A 14,293-nucleotide genomic window follows, 5' to 3' on the forward strand; every position below is an offset into this window, starting at 1 on the left:
AATTCTTTTGAAAAGTAAAATAACAATTATTGGTGAGGATTTAGAGAAATTAGAACCCTAATACATTGCTGGTGGGAATGTAAAACAGTTCTTCAGAAAGTTAAAGACAGCATTACCATATGACTGAGAAATTCCACTCCTAGGTAGATACCCAAGAGATATAAGAACATGTCCACACAAAAACTTGTATGTGAATGCTCATAGCAACATTATTCATAAAGGCAAATGGTAGAAACAATTCAACTTTCTATCAAGTGATGAATGGGTAAATAAAATGTGGCATATCCATACAATGGAATATTATTTGACAATGAAAAGGAATGAAATATCGATACATGCTATAGTAGGCACGACACTTGAAAACATCATAGTAAGTAAAAAAAACCAGTCACAAAAGACCATGTATAGTGTGATTCCATTTATATGAAACATCCAGAATAGGCAAATCTATAGAGACAGAAACAAGTTATTGCTTAGGGCTGGTGGGAAATGGGGAGGGTGGTTTGGGGGAGCTTTTGTGGGTGAGGGCTAAAGGGATTTCTTTTGGAGGTGATGAAAATGTTCTAAGATTGTGGTGAAGGTTGCACAACTCTTCACATGCATTGAAAAACATTGAACTTCATACTTTAAATGGGCAAAATGTCTGGTATGTGAATTGCATCTCAATAAAACTGTTAGCAAATAAATATACATTATAGCAGGGTGATAAGTGCTGTGAGGAAGAATAAAACAGCAGCAGAGGATAGGTGGGTTATGCTATTTAGATGGAGTGATCAGGGAGGGCTTCTCCAAAGACACGACATTTAAGTGGAGACCAGAAAGAAGTGAGGGAGCAAGTGATGCAAGTATATTGGGGGAAGAGTGCTCCAGGCTGAAGACACAAGTGTAAAAGGGGTTGAAGCCACAGAGAGCTTTCCATGTCCAGGAACTCCGCAAAGGCCAGCATGGCTGAAGCTGAGGAGGGGAGAGAAGTGTCAGTCAATGAGGACTCAGAGGGAGGTACTAGCCCAATTCCATGGGGCTGGTATGGACCCAGGCTGGCAGTTTAGACTTGATACTTAGTTCAACGAGGTGTCTTTGACGCAGGCAAATGATGCATGTGGATTTATGTGGTTTTTTTGTTTGTTTGTTTGTTTAAATCACTCTGCCTGTGCATGGAGAATTGTCTGCTGGGGGTGAAGTGAGTGGTATGCAGGTAAACCAGCTCTCCAGGTGGGGATAAAGGCCTTGGTTTGTAATGCCTGCTAATTCTTGTGGTGTAAATGCTCCCACCATGGCCAATTTCAAACTACCAACAATTCGACAATGGACTCTTCAAAGCCCTGAAAATATAAGCAGTCAGCTCTTGTGAGCCATCATGAGTCAGCTGCAGCACACTGCTGGCAGGAGACTAATCAAGAGACTTCCAGAGCGGCAGTAACGTGGTGAGAAAAAGTAATCAGATTTGGGGTATATTTTTAAAGCTTCCTCCTATTATGCATGAGGGTAAGTGATGTTCTTGTTTTATCCCACTTCATTCTCATACTATTCCAGAGCCACCTTTTGCCTATAGAATACCTTCATGCAAATCAGAACAAAGCACCCCTTCCTCCAGGAGCAAAGAGCCCTGAACTGGGACACAACGGTGTAGGGTATGCAGTGTGGGCCCCATTGCAGCCTCATGCTCACCAGCTGCCCTGTGCAGGGTACAGCCTGGCAGATCCTAAGGTGGCAACCCTGTAATAATGCTGGTGAGGATGCCACTGTAACTCCCTTTTTTAATGGATGAGAAATTGGAAGCCCATATTAGTTAAGTAACTTGTCTATAGCGAAGGAGATATCATTTAAACCCAAGCTGCTCTATCTCAAAGTCTTTGATAGTTTTCCTTAAAACCCCTTTGAGATATTTCTGGTCAGTACCTCAGATGCACTCCAGTGGAGGCTCAGGTCCCAAAGTATATCTGCAAGCCTGAGCTGTCAGGTATGCCAGACTGCAAGGGCAAGAGGGTGGAAAGGAAGAGAAGGAACGGAGAGATGTAGAGTCAAAGATTTTTATACCTGGAGAGGTGGCAAACCAAGATGAAGAGAAAGGAACAAAACACTTTTGAAGTACATGCTTAGTGAGAAATATTTCAAATATTTTCCTGTTAATTTGGAAAAAAATTAACTTCCTTTTAAAATGAGGCTCAGAGAGGTTAAGGAGCATGCTCAGGGTAACGCGCTGATAGGTGACATCTGGGGCAATAGCCTATGCTCTTTCCACATAATCTTCCAGCAGCTTGAGCTCTACCGATGGGCAAGAGAGCCCCACTCTTTTAGTGTCCACTCTTCCTCAGAAGATGATGGTCATGATTCTGGGAGCAATCCGGCCACTTCCTGAAATATTTCAGGACGTTGACATCAAGGTGGTTGTATGGGGATCATTTTTTTCATTAATTCAACAAACATAGATCATCTATTATCTACCTGGCACCCAAGTTAGGTAATGGGGCTGTTGTGATGAATATGACATTGTCCCTGACCTTATAAATTACTCAACACTCCTCTTTATGTTTCCTTTTACAATCTGGGGCTCAAGTCCCCTTTGCTCGCTCCCAGTCTATCCATGGCTTGAAGGGAATCCAGGATGCTCACGTGGTTTGACCTTTCCCTAAGCAGCTGTGGGAAATGGAATCTGGACACACAGAAGGGGTTAAAAATGGCAACTTCCCTTTCCTGTGCCCAAAATGTGGCTTTGCTCCTTCCTCTGCCTATCTCTGAGCTGACAAATTTGGGACTGCCAACTGCAGAATTTCTGGACAGCATTGGGTCAGCCCTCCACTTGCACTCACTTATCCATTCCTGGTCTCCCTGTTTCTGACCAGGGAGTAAGAACCTGTCTTGTGGGGATGTGGGGCACTTCCCTAGAGCAGGGCCCCTTCTTGGCTTTGGGAAGGACCAGAGGATTAGGCTGGAAGTTTTTTTCATGGAAATGGAATTCGAATTGGAACCTTATGTTGGATTCTCTGGGCTTCAGAACACGGCTATAGCATGGCCTACATGCGCCAGACCTGGCCTCCTGAAGGTCTGCTGACCCTTTGAGTTGACAAGCACATGCCTTCTCCCCCAAGGGAGAGGCTGCATGCACATCCTTTTCCTGTAAGAATGCCCATCGGGTGAGGAGATAGTGTAATACAATGCCCATGTACATCTGCATGAATATGTGTGTGTATATGCTTGCACATGTATGTGTGTGCGCATGTATGTGTGTGCGCATTTGTGTGTGTGTGTGTGTGTGTGTGTGTGTTTAAAGAAAAAGGAAGCCACAGAAGGTTAGTTCTGCATTCAGGAAAGCAGATGGGTAGGATAAGCATTGGGCTGCTCTGAGCTCTCACATTGTATTCACTCCCTGGGAGGCTGCTCATTATAACTGCTCAGCTGGGTTTGAATCTCCACTCCGTAACTTATTATTTGAGTGACTTTCTGCAAGTTCTTGACTTTTCTGAGGGGACCAGTTATCTATCGCCGCATAACAACATACCCAACACATAGTGGCTTAAAACAACAATTTATTATTATTATATTCACAAATCTGTGATTCAGGAATTAAGTCATAGTGGGAACGTTCTGTATCGCTTTATGATGTCTGAATCCTCAGCTGGAATGGCTTGAATGGCTGAACACTGAAACAGCTGGGGGCTGTTTGGGGACTCTTTCTCTCTCTCTCTCTCCCCCCGTATATATATGTACCTGCATATCACTTAGAGTTCTCTAGAGGGACAGAAATAATAGGATATATATCCTATTTTATATATATATCCTATTATATATATATAGGATATATATATAGATAGATAGATAGATATGAGAGTTTATTAAGTAGTATTAACTTACATGATCACAAGTTTCCACAATAGGCTGTCTGCAAGCTGAGGAGCAAGGAAGCCAGTCCGAGTCCCAAAGCTAAAGAACTTGGAGTCCGATATTCGAGGGCAGGAAGCATCCAGTATGGAAGAAAGATGTAGGCTGGGAGGCTAAGCCACTCTAGTCTTTTCACATTTTTTCTGCCTGCTTTATATTCTAGCTGTGCTGGCAGCTGATTGGATGGTGCCCACCCAGATTGAGGGTGGGTCTGCCTTTCCTAGTCTACTGACTCAAATGTTAATCTCCTTTGGCAGCATCCTTACAGACACACCCAGGATCAATACTTTCCATCTTTCAGTCCAATCAAGTTGACACTTGGTATTAACCATCACAACGTGGAAGGAGTGATATGAATGTATGTATGTGTGTGTGTGTGTATATATGACTAGATAGACAGTCCTTGAGGGCGGAGGCCATGACTCTTTTGTTCCCCACTCTATATCCAGGGCCTAACACTGTACCTGGTGTACAGAAGATGCTTAATACGTATTTATCAAATAAATGAACAGATTGTTCTCAAGTCTGCCGTATGTATGGTCAAAAGAAAGAAGGCAATTATGACAAGAAAGAGTGAGGGTAGGAGAGGCAGTCCTCTCAAGGAGCCTTCTTTTTATTCTCTCCACATGCATAAATATTGCTCAAGTCATCTCTGAAATGGGTGGAGAATTCCGTGTATTTTGCAGTTAATAAAGCCTGAGGTGCTCAGGGCTCACAGATTCTTACCTGCATACTAGGATAATATAAAAGGCCTGCATGAATTGGTACAGGCTTTTCTGATTAATGGGTTCTGGGAATAAATGGTAGATACAGAGTACTTTGAGATTTTTCGATGACAAATCAGTTGGAAATGTCCTCCACTGTAATTTTTACCTCTCCATATTTTGGCTGTTAGTATAAGATCCTTCAGCTTCTGCCATCCTTCATCTTATCCTCAGAAATGGCACTTCCCAATATAGAATGGTACAGGAATACTTTAGAATAGAGGGAAATGAGGGGAAATAGCACCGAAATGATGAGTGTGTTTGCGTCCTCCCTCTCTATGCCTCTGTGCTGTGTAGAACGCAGCTGGTAGCACTTTTCCTCCCCCGCGTCCCCTCTGAGAATCAGGCCCGGCTCAGCGGGGAGGGGTGCATAAAGCCCACTCCTGCCCGGAGGAAGAGCCTGGTTGTGATGTCTGCTGTTGCAGTATCAGGCCAGACAGGAATTAGGGGAAAACTGCTGTCATCAGGGAGTTGCTCCCACTGTTGTTCTTCGTAAAATGTGGTTCTTTCTACCAATCAGTAGGCAGATGCCCAGAGACCCTCAGAAATGGTATAAGCCTAGAATTGGCAGCACACATCCAGGCTCTGAGGCTTATAGAACCAGGATTAAAACTTACATTGGACCTCAGTCCTCTGGTCTAAGCCCCTCTCTGTGCAAGAGGGGAAACTGAGGCCCAGGAAAACGAGGTGACACAGGTGAATCAGCAGCCTGGCCAGGCTCGCAAGTCAGGCTTTTGACTCCAACGTTAGTGTTCAAGGCTCCAGATGTGGACATTCCTTGTAAACTGTAAAACACCCAAACAGGAAGATCATTATTCATGTTGTTACATTCCTGTGTCCCTTGGTCATTTGGATGGGAAATGTAAATGAACAGCAAGTGGGAGTACATTTGAGAATCTCCCTTCTCTTCAGAACAGCCATCACCTCACCCTCTTCTCCCTGAAACCTCTCCCACCCCACCCTCCACAAACTGATCCTCCCCTTCCCTGGACTCGGGCTACTGCACTGTTTCCTAAACCTGGGTTTGGCTGGAAACAACACCCAAATATCAGAGAGGAGGATGCATGGGAGAAGGTGGACTGTGAAGGGCTTGGGCCAGGCTTTCACCTACAGAAAGAAATGGATGAAATGGACATGCTCCAAAAAAGGGCAAGACAGGTCCCGTTCACTTGCTCACTTGCCTCACATCGCTGCTGGCCCCAATCCCCAAACGTCCCAGGAGGTCTATGTGGAGTCTGTGCTCTCAGCCCATTGCAGCAGCATCACCCCTCTCTGTTATGAGGAGCCTGGCAGCCTCTGTAATTTGTGTCTGGGAGGAAATGAGATCCTCCTTACACAGGGCCATTTCCAGGCTTCCTGAACCACTGAGAGTGCTGGAGGAGGAGGGGATGAATATTTTATAAAAGGCCATAAAACATAATTTGTTCCTTTGAGTGAATTAGAGACTGTAGTTAAAAAAAGAGAGAAGTTACCATCAGTGGACCTGGAGTTTTGCATTATTTAGCCCCAGCTATTTCATTACATCTGTAAAGCAGGAGAACCAGAACATTAAAATCACACCCTTTGCTCCTCAGGAAGGGAAACAGAATCTTTGAGGCCCGAATACATACAACATAGACTCACTAGGCAAGGAGCAGCGGCTCCCTGCCTGGAATGTGCTCACAGGGGTGACATGAATGCTTCGGGTGGAAACAGGCAACCAGCCTGTCCAGCTCACCACACTGCTCCCATCTAATTGCATCAAAGGGGGAAAGGTGAGCCAGTGGACCTAGCGGGGTCTTCCTTTTCTGTTAGGATCTTCCCTAACCTCCCCTTTCCTCCTTTCCTGAAGCAATTTCCTTTCCTTCTCCCAGACTGGAAGGGGAATTTGAGCCCCGAATAGAGAACAGCCTAAAAGTGGACATCAGACATCCCTGTTCCAGTCTCTGCATCCCACCAGGAATAGTGCCTCACAAGTAATGTCTTTGAGACCTTGCCTTCCCATCTTCTTTCGGGGACCTGTCCTATTCAACAGATATTGAGTCTTCTCTAATTTCTTCTCTTTCTCAACCATGGGCTTTTCCAAATGTCTGACTCTGGGAGAAAACTGAAAATCATTTTTTTGGATGCAAAGCAATTTAACTTCCTTTGCCTTAAGGTCTCCATCACGAACCATATCCTAGTCTTGACCATTCTTAACCATAAAGTCCTTTAGTTTGTTTTCAGAACTAAAAATACCTTTTTATCCCATGGATTCCACATCTACCAAAATAAGCAATAGATATGAATTTTAAAACTACAATTTCGTTAACTGTGCCAAAGGCTTAAGATCAATCTCTTGGAGATCATATTCAAAGAACTTATGCTTCCTTCCAGTGGTAGAAGAGGCAGGAAAATATTTTCCTCATTTTTACAGAACATGCCCTGAAAGTCATGGCTTTTTTGTTCTTCCATGGACTGGCATTTGGTATTCCTTCCCTTCGTGCCTGCTATTTGGGGCAATTCCTGCAATTGAACGTGGCTTTGTGTGTCTTGTCCAGCTCTCCTTCCATCAAGCCACTCCTCCCCTCTACACACATACACACACACACATTCTGTCTCTCTCTCTTTCTCTCCCCTCTCTTTCTCTCCCCTCTCTCTCTCTCATGCACACATGCGCAGCTGCATAGAATTTGCTTCTACTCCATCAGTGCCTTGAGAGGGGATGGTGTTGCAGCTGAAGAGAGATCCTTTTGGACCTGTGTCATTCCTTATATCACCTGCTTAGTAACAAGTGCTCTCTGCACATAAGCCACCTGGTCCTTTGTCTCTTCTTCTTGGTTGCTTGATCCTCCTTCTGTCCCTCATTGTTACTCATTAACTTACATTTATCGAGCACCTGCTTTGTGAAGGACATTGTGCTAGGCCAGGGGGAGAAGGTATAATAACAGGGTCTTTGTCCTCAGGATCCTTGGAGTCTGTGAGAAACTTGTGATTCTCTCTGACCTGCCGCTTTGTCCTGGGAGAATTTGCTATTTATAACCTTTTGGGGTAGAGTAATCCTGCTGAACAGGGAATTAAGAGATCTAGATTTCAGTCATTGCAGCCATTAAGACTATGGAAAAGTCATTTGCTCACTTTATACTCTGATTCTGGCATCAGCAAAATCATGCAGTTGTTTGAGATGAGGTTCACCATCCCTCCTAGTGCTTGATTTCTATGATCTTATATTCTTATGTTCTATGATACACAAGTGCCTCTGAATGTGAGGCTTGGTGAGAATAGGGTTTTGTGGTTAAATACATCTGGGAAACATTGGGATGTATCAGAGGCTTTACTATTCTAATGTCTGTTGTGAGGCTCTCTGAGACAAAGTGTAAGATTCCTAAACTCCTTTCATTGGGGTGGTGTTTATAAATATCAAATCGATTTTTTATCAAACTAATTTCTTTTTCTTCTGAGTTAAAGAATTTACGTCTCTAGGTGGCTGGTTCTTTGATCGGGAGTGGAACCCAGATCACAGCAGTTTGGAATCCTAACCACAAGGCTACAGGGTGGAGTGCCTTGTCTGTGTAAATATCTATTAACATGGTGAGAACTAGAGTTGTGTAGAACACAGTTTGGGAACATGAAGAAAGAGAGCTCCCCAAATGGGCTCTGGACTCAAGACTGAGCGCATTTTTTGAAGGGTCTCACCGTATCACCCAGGCTAGGGTATAGTGGCATGATCATAGCCCCACTGCAGCCTCCAACTCCTCGGTTCAAGTCATCCTCCTGCCTCAGTTTCCCAGGGTGGGACTACAGGCATGTGCCACCATGCCTGGATAACTTAAAACAAATTTTTTTTTTTTTTTTTTTTTTTTGTAGAATGGCTGCATTTGAAGCCTGCTCAGGTACCCACTGGCTCTGTGAGCTGGTAAATTAAGCTTCCTGTCCTTCTGTTTTCTCATTTTTAAAAGGAGGCTAGGAAAAGCTTCTACCTCATACCTCTTAGCAAAGTGCTTGGAATGCAGTATGCATTCAAAAAATGCTTATCATTAGCTATTACTATCTTTAGTCAATATTTATTGAAAAGTTAGTAAACAGAAGAAAGTTACAACATTTTATCATAAAGACTTAGCTACTGTCCATGACCCCATTGGAGATGCAGATAGGACACCAGAGTTAGACAACAGGTTGCTATCATTTCAGTGGTAGAGTTAGGTCAGAAAATGGACAAGGAAGAGCAAAAATTCAGACCAGTTTAATATAAACAAAGTGAAGATCTCTATAGAAAGCTGTGGTAGGAGGAGAAGTAAGCAATAGTAAGAATGAAAAAGTTGGCCAAAGTTAGGCTTTTGAAATTAATTTCATGATCCATGTTCTATTCTCTTCTTCTAGGCATAGAAAATAGAATATTAATGATCTCTGTATTGTATTTATCTTCCAAGCAGGAATGCAAGTAGGCATATTGGTCAGGAGAGACAGGGTTATGCTGCAGTAACAAACAGCCCACAAAGCTTAGTGGATTATAGCAAAGGACTATTTACTGCTCAGACTACATAGCCATCCCTGGCATTCCTAGGGTTCTGGTCTATGTCTTTCAATCTGGGTTGTAGGCTGATGGGGTTGCTACCTTCTCAAGTGCTATGGATCATTATGGCAGAGGAAGAGAGCATTGGCAATTAAGTGCTACAGGCCAGATATGACACATGGCACAACTTATCAGCTAGAACTAGTCACATGACTCTCACTCAATCACATGAAAACCAAGAAAGACACAATCTTACCATGTACCCAGGAGGTGAACAAGCTGGAAATGTTTGTCAAATAGCAGCAATGACTACCATTGCTTGCCATTAGGGTCACAAAATGTTTGTCTCCCCCAGGCAAAATCCACTTACTTACTGCCTAAGGAAGACAGCCTAAAAGTCCTACCCAGTCCTGGTATCAAGCTGAAATGCTAGGGTCTCTTGTGGTGTGTAACAGGGCAGTTTTCACCTTAGGGAGTGGCATGTTCTAGTCTCCACATCAGTTGTGAATGTGGATCCTTTCCTTTCTGAGACTTAGGCTCCAAAAAGATAAGTAATCATTTCTTTCCCACAAGACAAGAAAAGATTCATTTAAAGTAGGACAACTGCAATCAGTATTCTCATTCAGAAAGGGGGAAGACTGGGGAAGCACAGCAGTCACTGGTCCATAACGACTCTGAAATCCTGTGAAACAGAATTCGACCCTCACTTAGCTGCCTGGGAGTAGATCCCAGCCCACTGTTCTCTGCCTATGGATTGTCCCTCTGGAGGGTCTTCTTTCTGTTGCCCTCCTTGCTCCTATCAGAGATGGGAATTGCAGATGATATTGAGCAGCTTTCTTGGCCGGCTTCTTGTCCGTGATAATTTAGGGGCCCAACGGTACATTACATTTTGAAAAGTCATGAATGGTTTTGTTCAGGTCATGGTTCCTTTGGCAGGATGACTGTCTGAAAATCTTCTTAGGCTTTTTCCTGTGTGTTTCAGGCAGATCTATGTACTGATAGCCAATAACCACACCTATGGTTACAGTTGTTATCCTATTCTAAAGGAGCCATTGTATGTCGTGCTATGGGATAGAGGCAGATAATTTGTCTTTTGGGTTTCTAAGTCTCCGAATTGCAGAAATCCATATTCAAAACTGATGTAGAGACTAGCACATGTCATTCCTTAATAAAAAACTACTACGCACTGCTAGAGAACCTAGCATTTCAGCTTGATACCAGGACTGGGTAGGACTTTGGGGTTATCTTCCTTAGGGAATAGGTAAGTGTATTTTGCCTGGGGGAGCCATGGTTCTTCTCAACTTGAACCTAACAGCAATAATTTGGGTATATATATTATTTGTGGGATGTTACAGCTTTAGTCTTGTTTTTTCTCTCACTCTTACTTGAGCCAGTTTGCCCAGTTGGAATGATTTTTTGAAGCCATAACTTCAATTAAACTTTTGCCCTAAATGACTTATTCCATTCAGAGGAACTGACAATGGACATGACTGCCCTGTGCTTGATTTGTTCCATGGCATGAGCTGAAGCACTCATCAGTCTTTCTTGTATAAAGGTCTTTTAAGTTTTGTTTACTTCTTTGGGGAATGAGAAGCAGCTGTCTCTGTCTACACTGAAAATCCCCACATTTCTGGACTCTCTCCTGTCCATTTCATCTCTGCTTTCTGGCCAAATCTTTTCTGAACTCATCAATATCTTGCACTACATTGTCAGATGCAGCCAGCAGTGGCCACCATACAATATAACAAGCTGTTTTTCAACCATCTGCCTAGATATGCAGGATTTTAGGGATATAATCTGCTTTCTAAGTTATCACAGATGACAGTTTTCAGAATATTTTTCCATTTGTAACATGGATTGCCTGCAATGGCCTCCTATAAAATTTCTTCAATACCTGTCATCTGGCCACAGAACCAATGTCACAAGTTTTTTTTTAATTTTTAAAATTTTATTTATTTATTTTTTGAGACGGAGTCTCACTCTGTCGCCAGACTGGAGTGCCGTGGTGCAATCTCGGCTCACTGCAACCTCCGCCTCCCAGGTTCAAGCGATTCTCCTGCCTCAGCCTCCTGTGTAGCTGGGACAACAAGTGTGTACCACCACACCCAGCTAATTTTTGTATTTTTAGAAATTGGGTTTCACCATGTTGGCTGGGATGGTCTCGATCTCTTGACCTTGTGATCTGCCCACCACGGCCTCCCAAAGTGCTGGGATTACAGGTGTGAGCCACCATGCCTGGCCATGTCACAGGTTTTAACTTTTTACTTTTGGCAGCTTCTTACTTCAGTTTGGGTAAACTTGATTCTGCTATGGGAAGAAATCAATCCCTGAATACCAGAGGATTAGAGCAATAAGGGTTTGTTTCTCACTTATGTTACTATTGCTTCAGCTGGGGGCCAAGCTTCCTGCCACCTTACCCTGTAATGCAGCTCACTCTGACAGAGCAGCCACCATCTTGAACAAAGCTGGTCATTGTGGCTGGCGTGAAGAAAGTCCTGGGGGCTTTCCCATGAGGAATTAAATATTTTGGTTCAGAAGTGACACACATCACTTCTGCTTATAACTCACTGTCCAGAACTACTTGCCTGGTACCACACAGCCACAAGTGAGTGAGACAGTAAAATTCTCCATGTTCCTGAAAAGTAGAGAGCTGGAGACATTTGGAAAACAGCATTAATGACTATCACAGGAGGAGAATTGGATGAAGATGTAGGCTGCAAACTTAGGATACTAACAAGCTCTCTTGGGATCCTCCCCGAAGGATAAGGAGTTCGTTATAGATTTATTTCTTGGCATGGATAGTAATTTCCTGAGGCTGTTGATTGGTGTGGCACAGATGTCTAATGCATTTCTTTTCTAATATACAGCTTCACCCAAGTGAAAGCTGTTAGATTTTTCTCTGCTGAATTATGGAACATCATCATCACCATCACTACTTTGTAATTGACATCATCATCCTCATTAAAAACTGGACTAAGCAGCTAATTATAAATAGTGCTTTTGTATAGCACATGTGTTTTCATTTGTCCCCCTGACTCCATCCACTTGGCCACAGGGGAAGCCCAGGAGGAGGGAAATGGCCACAGTGTATCCAGAGACGAAATGAATAGAAGGGAGCTTCAGGTCAAAGCGTTGTGCTATCAAGTGTTGGCAGGGTACATCAATGAGTGTGTGGAACCAGTGGGTGCTACTGCAGGAAATTAACCCTCGAAGTTCAAGATATCTGACTTCTTTTTAATGTAACTCTCAGATGACCAAATTTTTGGGGGGTGTGTGTGTGTGTGTGTGTGTGTGTGTGTGTGTGTAGAAGGAGGGGAACAAAAGGAAAACAGCAAAAATTGACTGCAAAGTATAGAATTACGCGGTCATCCATTTTTCTCCCTTTCTTCCCCAGGATTCAATGCTGTCTTCTCTCTCCAGCAGAAAAAGTAGGAGAAGGTTAAGAGAAGGAGTAAACATGACCCAGACCCTGGGGAAAGGGGTGAATGAGGGGACCAGAGAAGGGGGTTGGGCCAGGCAGAACGCTGTGTTTGGACAGAGGAGCTTCCACTTGGAACACACTGAAGAACCAAAGCTCGAGGGCAGAGCCTTGCCCAGAGTTAGATGGTGAGAGGAGGGACACGGGCTCAGACTCATCACCCCTACTTCTCGCTGGCTCTGAGTGGTTTGGATTCCACAGTGGAAAGCTCAAGAGTGGGGTGGGTCATTCTAGGGAGGGTGTGTCCATGCTTGTGCACAAGTGTTGTGTTCTCTCACTAAGAGGTAAGGGAGCTGACGACTCGCCACCCTGTCCTCAGAGCAGGGGCCTGTGGGTGACAGGACCATGAGAAGAACCATTCTCAGAGGTTACACAGAGAAAGAGGAAAACTTCAGGGATCGTATTACCAGAATGATGACAAGTGCACACACACACACACACACAGCAAAATAAAAGTGTAAAGAAGCCTGGAAGACAGATCATTTATGTCATTTGTATACCTGGAATAGGTACATTTTAGAACCTAGGGCAGAGGTCAGAATATAAATGGTTATCACACAATGCTTCACATTATCTGTGCTCATCTTGTGGGTGCATACATCCATTCTTAGGTGGTTCTTCCCATGGATGCCCCCCACGTACTCCTGACTTGTTGCAGATCATGTGTTCCACTGGAAGGCCAGCGTGGGCCCAGGAGGATGGGGCCCCTGGGGTCTAGTCCTGGTTGTTGGTTTCTGGGAGCTCTCCATGTCTTGGCTTTCCTTTGACTTCACCTACAACCCCTCAGCCTCCTATGCTGGCTGCCCTTCCTCCTGACCTTGACCGGTAGATTGAAGACTGCTGTAAAGGACTCGGTCCTGGTCATTTCTCCTCGTTGTCCATATTCTGTTTCTGCAGAAGACCTTGGTGCCATGAATGTATATATTTCTAGATGTTTTAAATTCATAAATCGTAAGTTTCTTTTTCATATTCCAGACCTAAATAAATAACCGCCTCCTTGATGTCTTAATTTGCATGTATAATTTCCGTCTCCAATGTAAAACATCTAAAGGTGAGGTCTTGACGCATCCCAACTTGTTTAACCCCTTGTCTTCTCTGTCTCAGTAAAGGGCGACACCTACCTGCCTAGTTGCTTGAGGTTGGCATTGGCTGCTTATTTCTCATGTTTTATTGATGACTAATTCCTGCTGATTCTATCATCTAAACATACCTCCTCAGTTCCCCTCACCTCCTCTCCACTCTATCTCTACTGACTCTACCTTTCTCTGGCCCAAGTCACCATCATCTTTTCCCCAGACGACTGCAATTTCCTGGGCTTTCTATTTCTTCTTCTACCTCTTCATAATTCATTCCCCTCACAGCCTCTAAGTAAATCACATCACGTCTCTCCTCTGCTTGAAAACCATCATTGGCTTCATACTGCTCTTAAGATAAAACCTGAACACCTCACCCTACAAGATGGTACCCTTGCTAATTCTTAAATCTTATCTTGCACCTCCCTTTCCCTTGCCCATTCTCCCAACGCACGGCCTTCTTTTTGACCTTGAACACCCATGACCTTTCTAGCTCAGGGCTTTTGCACTTGTCAGTCCGGAATGCTCTTCTCTGCATTTGGCACTGTGGCCCCATTGTCTTATCTATTTTTGAGACAGAATCTCCCTCTGTCACCCAGGCTGGAGTGCAGTGGTACAATCTCGGCTC

The sequence above is a fragment of the Gorilla gorilla genome, chromosome 10 (genome assembly GCF_029281585.2).
Source record: "Gorilla gorilla gorilla isolate KB3781 chromosome 10, NHGRI_mGorGor1-v2.1_pri, whole genome shotgun sequence".
In the NCBI taxonomy this organism is placed as follows: domain Eukaryota; kingdom Metazoa; phylum Chordata; class Mammalia; order Primates; family Hominidae; genus Gorilla; species Gorilla gorilla.